Here is a 10,091-nt window from a genome sequence, read left to right on the forward strand (position 1 = left end):
GTCACAGAGTGCTATTCCTCCTATTAACTATTATAATTTATCTTTAAACATTTTTTTCAAAATTTCAGTTTCAGTATATACAAATTATGACTCCCCAAACTGGGAAGAATTAGAAAAGTTAGGGAGAGGGGAATGCGGACAAGTAGTAATAGAAAAGGGAAATGAGTAGGAGACAAACTATACATTTCTGCAGTGCAATCAGGGGGACATAAAAGAAGCAGAGGGAAAGCAACCCAGGCCTTAGAATTATATTCAGGCATCTGAGAAGCAGGGAATCGAGATACAGGCAAGAAGATCTGACAGCATGTTTGGTAGGAAGAAGAGTTGAAACAAATTAATTCTAAATGGGGTCATTTTTAAAGGATTCCCCCAAAGATTTTTTTCATCTAGAACTTCCAGGGGTCTATGCTTCTCTGAGATCTGCAGCTTGAGAAAAAAGAAACTGAGTCATAACACCTGAAAGACTGTGAGCATTTGAATGGTAGACTAGACAACGAGGAGCACTGTTACCATCTATTAATGTGCACACAACCAGCATTAAAGTGAAACAAGGTGATAAGCCTCTCCTTGAAACCTCAAGTGGGGAGAGGAGAAAGAAGGAAATCCTGAGCAGTTTCTTATGAGCAAAGTATGACAAATGACACTAATTGGGCAGTCCTCTGTATTGGTCATTTATAATGTGAAAAAAGCCCTTGTAAGTCCATCTCTTAATGTGCCAGAGTCATCGTCTCAGTTTAATGCATTTAAAATCCATTTATAAGGGCTTCTGGGTGCACTCATGGGGTCAATGCTTCTAAATCTGGATGGCTAAAGTTGTAAGCTCATCAAATATGACCTCTATTAAAGACATTTTGAGGAACCTTGCCCTCACAGTTGGAGAAGGACCTATCTGCTCCACTTCTTGCCTACTTTAACCACTTATCAGTGATTTCGAATGATGTCAGAAGAGATGATGGTAGCACTACACATGCATTCAGGATAAAGTACACTTGTTGCTTGATTTTCATTTATGGTAAGGAATTTTAAAAATATATATTCTCCAGGAACACATTATATAAAAAAGAGACCTACTTATATCCTTCATCTGGCTGTTGATTGGGCCTCATCTTGTCCATTTATCCTTCAACTACTTAGTTTTAATGGGTCCTATGCATAAAAATAAACAAGAAGACTTAGCTGGTGCTGTACTCCTCCATGCTGTCTGGATTCCAGAATTCTACTGATTTCATAGTCATAACAGAATGATCAGTTTTGTCTGTGAAGCTACACTCACACATTAGTGTTCCTGAGTTCCCATTTCCACCATTTCTTCTCACAGACAACTTAACCCAACCTTAAGACTGCCAGGTTGCAGGCAAAGGAGAGAGGAGACATACTTGTCAGAGAACTTTTACTTTTAATCCTGCTTCTCCTCAATCCATTTCCATTATTGCAATCATCTTCATCAAGTGCATAAATCTACTTGTATAAACAAAAAAGCTACACATATGCCTTGTCCCTAAAAGAACTCAATTCTCAGTTAATTTTCAAGTTAAATGTAGTACATGGAATATTGTTTAATATCTTAACTTGCCAGTGCTAAAGTAGAATTGATAGTATTGACAGTGGACAGGAAAGCCAAGGAGACCCTGAAGTACATACACTATATTCTTCATTAGAAATTTCTATAAATGCAAACATGTTCTAAGTTTCTGTGAACAGTAATTTATGTAGGTTATAAGAGATATGGAAAAACTAACAGGAAATAGGCTTCCAGAAAGAAAGTTTTTCAAATAATGGAAACCCGAACAGTATACCTTTACAATTAAGTGAGTTACATCCCCCAAAACAAGCAGAGAAAAATGTAGGAAAGGGAGGCTGTAATTCTCCTCCCCCCTTTCACCAACTAGAAAGCTGATTTCTCCTTTGCTTACAATTAGAGTCACCCGTTTTCTGTTTTGAAAAATGATTATGAAAATAATTTCCTGTCAGAACTAAAAAGAAAACTATGGCTTGTGGTGTGGAATTCAGTTGATAGTATTCAGAGCAGTTTCACTATAGTTTTGGCTTTACTAATATTACTGAATCAAACTCAGTTTAATGGAAACCTTAAAGTAGGAGAAATACTGTCTTGCACTGTAAGTTAAAAAAGCTCCCTGCTCTCTCCAATGACCTACACCAAATAGAATAATTTGCTTTTAAAAATTCATTTATATATACAATATTAGGTTGAGCCAAAATACCAAGCCAAGGGACTACTTGGGGCCTATGGCATGGTAGAAGAACAATTATTAGAGTAGCACCGCTAAGTGATGGAACTTGTTTCCACTATGAACTCACCTTTTCTAGACACCCTGCTTATCTTCTCCTGTTCCCCAGCCTCGCCCCAGTGAATCATCACATTTTATTCTCACTACTCTCCTACAAGTCAAACTGTTATAGTCAATATCCTCAAAGCCTGCATTTCTCTTCCGTGCATGCCTTCAAGCCTTTGTGTATGCTGTTACTCTGCCTAAAATTATCTCGCTCAGCTTATGAAAATCTGTCTTCCAAAGTACTTGGTCAGTTTTAAAGCCTTCCCTGACTGCCACAGGCAGAGGTGACAATACCTTCTCCGAAAACCTATAGAACACATTTCCATCATAAAAATTTCTTACATTTTATTCAAGATCAACATTTAGACAGCAAATATTTGTTGCATTCCTACTGTACACAAGATATTCTATTAGGCATTGTGCAGGGTATGTGTTTAAGTGCTGAAAGCTGTGCAGTTCTAGGAAGTGACAAATCATTGGCCATCTCAGAGATATATAATTGAGCAGCATATTAAAATTGATGAAATCTTGCTCAGAAACTTATATTTCTTAGGCATCCCTTTAAAGGAGACAAATTCGGTTTGATATTAATATCTCAAGCACATTCTTATTTCAGTTTGGATCAACTCTTATTACTCAAACTTAATTTTTTTTGTTTTTAAATAAAACTGATGAATTCAAATGTCTGTATATCAACAGAAAAATGATCCCTTCTGCGTAAGTGCATTGTATTAACGTGTGCATAATGTAAAATCAATAAATAATGAATTACCACTGATTGTAATTGAATGTTTTCATAATTTTATTGTCAGCCATGATAAATAACCAGTACATTTATACTGCATTAAATTAATTAGTGTGTCATTTCTATTACATACATCAGCAGTGAATTAATGCAGTGACATCTGTTTTTAATGTTTTAAAGATGGGATATCCCTTATTAAGTAAAAGAAGGAGTTACTAGAGATGTTTTCAGTAATTGGCATTTATGGTAGTGTCTTCACAAAGATCTAATGGAGGCATTTATACTTCTTGCAATAACTATATTTTAATCCATTATCAACTATGAGTAACAATACTCAGGCATAAACCCTTTCTTTCTGTTGAAATAAACTGAGGAACTCTTCTTTTGTTACATTGCTGTATCACACTGAAAACTTATCAATTAGCAAGGGTAGGCTATTCCTCTGCCATACTAAGCTGTTGCAGAGTAAAGATATAAACATAGTTTAATCAGGCCAAAAAGGAACAATGGAGAATTTTGTATTGAAGTTCACTTTGTAACATTTTGTAATCAGTCCTTTCACAAAAGGCATACTCATGTACTTTGTTAGTATATGAAGCAAATAATGATGAAGGAATTCTCATGTGGAATTATTTGATAAGGTCAATGAAACACTGCATTTTGTAAATGACAAAAAATCTCTTAACTAAGGTAAGGTTGCCAGATTTAGCAAGTAAAAATACAGGATGCAATATTTGGGACATACTTACACAAAAAATTGTTCATCGCTGATTTGAAATTCAAACTTAGCTGTGTTTCCCTTAACTTTACTTGCTAAATCTGGCAACCCTTACACAGGGGGAATCAGGGAAGGCTTCTCAGGTGAGGTGATCCTTGAGCCATCATGAAAGATCACTTGAAGTTAGCTAGGTGAAGAAAGTGGGTGGAAGGATGGAGCAAGATGTGTGAGGTAGAGGCATGAAAATAATAGTAAATATGGCTGGAGGATAGGAGTATGAGAGAGTGATGAAATATAGGGGTGAGCCCTTCAGATTATCTACAAAACTCAAACTTCACAATGATAAAAAAGAATGAAAGGGACGTTACTTTACTTGAATTATCAACCCTTTTCTCCAAGTTCACAGTGAAGTCTGACAGGTGCAAACACAGCAGCCGTTGTGCAAAAACAGTTGCTTAAAAGAATACAAAGCTCTGCTCTGTCCAAAATTCTTTCTCTTCTTTCAGAACCTTCAACAGGTTTCACCTTGCTCTGTGAGAGCTGATCAACCTTTGATTTTCTCCAGTAAGGAATCTGATCACTTCTCTTCTTTGAACATGTCACATTCCACATTCTATGCAACTGTTTCCAGCGGTCAGGATGTCAGGTCGCAGTGTAATTTTATGGCTGGAGTAGGAAATTTGAGTGCTCCAAAAGGAAAATTTTCACCAATAACTGATGGTTGATGAAAGAACCAAATGCCCTTTAACGTAAACTGATGTTTGTATTCTATTTGGATACTGACTTCTGAAAAGTTTTGTTCTAAGCATGAACTGTTTTTCATCATGTTACTCACTAAAATTTCTCACCATGAGGCCTTTACTGTAGCAAATCACACTTGTCTCTATTGTCCTGGGAGGGATCTTCATACAAGGTATAAATTCCCATTGTTATCACTTCTCACTAGGAATCTCAAAAATTCATTTAAAACTCAATAAGACATGCATATTCAAATAACTTATCTAAACTATGCATTCTGAGTCCAAAATGTCTGAAAAGGAAGAAAACGCCAAGTAGAAGATGTGACCTGCTCTTATATAAAAATGATGTCCTGCTATCATCATCAATAATGATTTGTAAATCATTCTGTTTGGAATATAAATACTAAATGTCTGCACAAAGGGTAATGTATGAAAATGAAAATGTTCTGTATTTTATCATATGAAATTTTTATCTTTTTCTAATTCCTTATTTGGTTTTAATTTCATACATATGCAAAAAAGTAATCTAAAACAGAGTTTCAATTCTCTTGTAAGCCATGGACAATGTCTTCAACACAAAAACATTCACACATACACACACACATACATGCCTCCATCTTCTCTTCTCCCACAAACACACACTCATTCTACCACTACCACTGAAATCTCAATCATAGGTAACTAGTGGTGTACCTTTATCTTTAGCGCAAACACAAATTTCCATTTTACTGCTTTACAGCAAGAGACCCATCCGGGAGTTACCGCCATCTAGTGACAAGTAGGGGTATTTAATCCTTTTATTTTTCAAAACTAAATTGCCTAAAATTTTTTAAAGTAAAAGAAAATGGAAATAAACAAGAAAATCAATAGAAAGACTCTGAAAGAGCTCTTCAGTCTATAATATAGCTGCCACAGCATTGTAAATGAAGGTAATTATTTTTTTTCAAATAAATTGGACTTCCTCCAGGTTTCTAGCATGTTAACATTTTACTTTGTGATGAAAATGTAAACTACATATTATGTGTTCCTGTGCATCTTAAACTTATTGAAATTCTATGCTGAAATAATATTTCTTTTTTATTGACTTACCAATTGTTTTCAATAATAATAATTTGCTATTTTTATAGAATGTGCTTACATACACAGCTCTTATCTTGAGAAGTTTCTGTGTGTGCAGGTTCCTGAGATGTTGTCACAAATGATTTCCTTGCATTCATGTCTACATAAATATTGCCTTGAAGGAAAAAAGTGTTAACATTTGGTCAAAATATTTTAGAATTCTTTCAGAAATAGGGTATTAAATAAGTTGTGCTAAATATATCTGTAAAATCTAGCTGTGTAAGAGTAAGAAAGTTTTTTTTAAAAAAACAGTGCCCTATTATCGTTTTTCAGGGTCACACACACAGTAACCTCAATCTGGAAAGTGACCTCTTGTTTAAACTAGGAAACACAGAGGTACTGCAGGATTTCTGTTCAGACTTCTTAACCATCAAATGCAGCCCTATTGACTACAAATGGCAACTTCCGCATAATGTCCATATTTTATAAAGAACTAGTATTTAGTGTCAAATAGTGCTTATTTAAAAACCATCTGTCCTAACTTTTTAAAAATACAAAGAACTATGTATAATATTTTTAGTTAGTTCACTTTTCCATAAGGAACAGGATAAAAATATTTACCATGGATACTGATCACTCTAAATGAGCAATTTAATCACTTCAATCAGTTGAAGAACTGCTGGGGTGATTGCGCCAGTTCTTTTGTCTCTGCCAGTAAGGAAAACCCTTAAATATGAATGGGTAGGTTCTGGGTCTCTAGGTTAGCAACCACTTTTAATTTCACAGAGTCACTGGAACAAAATCTCATTAATCTGTCTTGTAAAAAGTTATAGAGGTCACATTAAAATGTGTGTGATATAACCATTTCTCCATCTGGGCTAGAAAGGAAAACAAAAGTAACAGTAGATTTCTGAGACTTAGCTCTTTCATAATTTAATATCGAATTGTATTCAAGAAGTGTCAGAGTGATATAACTGAGTCCTAATATTAGAAATGTAAGGATTAAGGCATCAGTTGATGCCTTAGAAATAGACATCAACTAATTAATTGGAATATTTGGTCTATGGTTGGAGTATGTTTTAAATGATTTTGAATTAAGTACATACAATGCTGATTCAATTATGTTGTTATTTGAGAATTATAAAAATTTATTTTCCGTATTTAAAAGACAATCTATTTGCATCATGTAAAATATTCAAAGCAATATAAAATAGGCTTTGTTCCTGGTCATCTTTCTCTGTTTTCATATTCATGATTTTACCCCAGAAGTGTAATCTAAGTTGAGAAACAGTTAATGAGGGCCTGTGTTATATCCTGGATATTACATAAGTCTGCTTTAATGTATGCAAATAAAGAACATGATAGGAATTATATAATGGTTTCAACATTAAGAAAATCCAAAATCTTTTATGATTAATATGAAAATTAATAGGTCATTAAAATGATTAATTTGAGTAAGCACAGATACCTCAAACATCAGAAGTATGTTTTCCCAGTTTGATGCCTCAAGTGGTCATTAGTTCATCTGTATTATGGGAATCTTAAATTTTAAAAAAGGGTAAAATTTCCTAAGTGAGATATTTAATATAGCAAGAGGAATCATTAGAAGCAACATTTTGCTTTAGTTAGAGAGATTAAAAAAATCATTATCTGGTATCCAGAAATCATCAGTCAGAATATTATAGTAGAAATTTAAAGGACATTAAATAAAAGATTAATTTCTCCAAATATTCATGTTAGTTTCTTCAATTCTGAGCTAGATATTTTGCTTCCCATTTAAAATGCATGTTTTGGGCTTCCCTCATGACAGAGTGGTTAAGAACCCCCCTGCCAATAACAGAGGACGCGGGTTTCAGCCCTGGTCCGGGAAGATCTCACATGTTACAGAGCAACTAAGTACACGCGCCACAACTACTGAGCCTGTGCTCTGGAGCCCACGAGCCACAACTACTGAAGCCCATGTGCTTAGAGCCCGTGCTCTGAAACAAGAGAAGTCACCGCAATAAGAAGCTCATGCACCGCAACAAAGAGTAGCCCCTGCTCACTGCAACTAGAGAAAGCCCGCACACAGCAATGAAGACCCAACACAGCCAAAAATAATAAATAAAAATAAAATAAATTTTAAAATAATAATAAAGTATATAAAATACATGCTTTGAATTCATTCAGCATTTCTTATTTAAAGTCAGCAAGTAGGTCAGGGGTTAGGCTACAGTAATCCATCAGAGGAAAACCTCCCATGTGTAAACTCAGGAATAGGAGATTTTGTTTTAGTGTCAGGAAAAGCAGTAAGGCCCTATATTATTGTATCCTGTGGCATCATAAGGCAAGAATTAGACAGAAAGGTAATTCTTAAATTTAACACAAAGACAACTCTGATTGTCTACATAACCTGAGGCAATTAAGTTCAGAAAAAATTTTGACCTGAACTCATTGACTGAGATCCCAGGAGAGAAGCTGTATTTTTTTTTGAGCTATACATTTTTTTTAATTTATTTTTTATAGAGCAGGTTCTTATTAGTTAACTATTTTATACATATTAGTGTATATATGTCAATCCCAATCTCCCAATGCATCCCACCACCATCACCCTGCCTCTGCTTTCTCCCCTTGTTGTCCATATGCTTGTTCTCTATAACTTTGTCTCTATTTCTGCCTTGCAAACTGGCTCATCTGTACCATTTTTCTAGATTCCACATATATGCATTGATATACAACATTTGTTTTTCTCTTTCTGACTTACTTCACTCTGTATGACAGTCTCTAGGTCCATACATGTCTCTACAAATGACCAAATTTCTTTCCTTTTTATGGCTGAGTAATATTCCATTGTATATATGTACCAAATCTTTATCCATTCATCTGTCAGTGAGCATTTAGGTTGCTTCCATGACCTGGCTGTTGTAAATAGTGCTGCAATGAATATTGGGGTGCATGTGTCTTTTAAAATTATGGTTTTCACTGAGTATATGCCCAGGAGTGGTATTGCTGGGTCATATGGTAATTCTATTTCTAGCTTTTTTAAGGAAACTCCATATTGTTCTCCATAGTCGCTGTATCAATTTACACTCCCACCAACAGTGCAAGAGGGTCCCCTTTTCTCCACACCCTTTTCAGCATTTGTTGTTTGTAATTTTCTGATGATGCCCATTCTAACTGGTGTGAGGTGATACCTCACTGTAGTTTTGATTTTGCATTTCTCTAATAATTAGTGATGTTGAGCAGCTTTTCATGTGCCTCTTGTCCATCTGTATGTCTTCTTTGGAGAAATGTCTATTTAGGCCTTCTGCCCATTTTTTAATTGGGTTGTTTGTTTTTTTCATATTGAGCTGCATGAGCTGTTTATATATTTTGGAGATTAGTCACTTGTCCATTGATTCATTTGCAAATATTTTCTCCCATTCTGAGGGTTGTCTTTTTGTTTTATTTATGGTTTCCTTTGCTGTGCAAAAGCTTTTAAGTTTCAATAGGTCCCATTTGCTTATTTTTGCTTTTATTTCCATTTCTCTAGGAGGTGAATCAAAAAGGATCTTGCTGTGATTTATGTCATAGAGTGTTCTGCCTATGTTTTCCTCTAAGAGTTTTATACTGTCTGGCCTTACACTTAGGTCTTTAATCCATTTTGAGTTTATTTTTGTGTATGGTGTTAGGGAGTGTTCTAATTTCATTATTTTACATGTAGCTGTCCAGTTTTCCCAGCACCACTTATTGAAGAGGCTGCCTTTTCTCCATTGTATATACTTGCCTACTTGCCATAGATTAGGTGACTGTAGGTGCGTGGGTTTATCTCTGGGGTATCTATCCTGTTCCATTGATCTATATTTCTGTTTTTATGCCAGTACCATATTGTCTTGATTACTGTAGCATTGTAGTATAGTCTGAAGTCAGGGAGCTTGATTCTTCCAGTTCCGTTTTTCTTACTCAAGATTGCTTTGGCTATTCAGGGTCTTTTGTGCCTCCATACAAATTTTAAGATTTTTTGTTCTAATTCTGGGGAAAATCCCCTTGGTAATTTGATAAGGATTGCATTGAATCTGTAGATTGCTTTGGGTAGTAGAGTGATTTTCACGATATTGATTCTTCCAATCAAGAACATGTTATATCTCTCGATCTGTTTGTGTCGTGTTTGATTTCTTTCATCAGTATCTTATAGTGTTCTGAGTACAGGTCTTTTGCCTCCTTAGGTAGGTTTGTTATTAGGTATTTTATTCTTTTTTGTTGCAATGATAAATGGGATTGTTTCCTTAATTTCTCTTTCTGATTTTTCATTGTTAGTGTATAAGAATGCAAGAGATTATTAATTTTGTATTAATTTTGTATCCTGCAACATTACTAAATTCATTGATTAGCTCTAGTAGTTTCTACTGGCATCTTTAGGATTTTCTAGGTATAGCATCATGTCATCTGCAAACAGTGACAGCTTTGCTTCTTCTTTTCCAATTTGGATTCCTTTCATTTCTTTTTCTTCTCTGATTGCCATGACTAGGACTTCCAAAACTATGTTGAATATCAGTGGTGAGAGTGGACATCCTTGT

This window comes from Neophocaena asiaeorientalis, unplaced genomic scaffold (genome assembly GCF_003031525.2).
Source record: "Neophocaena asiaeorientalis asiaeorientalis breed wild unplaced genomic scaffold, Neophocaena_asiaeorientalis_V1.1 scaffold384, whole genome shotgun sequence".
In the NCBI taxonomy this organism is placed as follows: domain Eukaryota; kingdom Metazoa; phylum Chordata; class Mammalia; order Artiodactyla; family Phocoenidae; genus Neophocaena; species Neophocaena asiaeorientalis.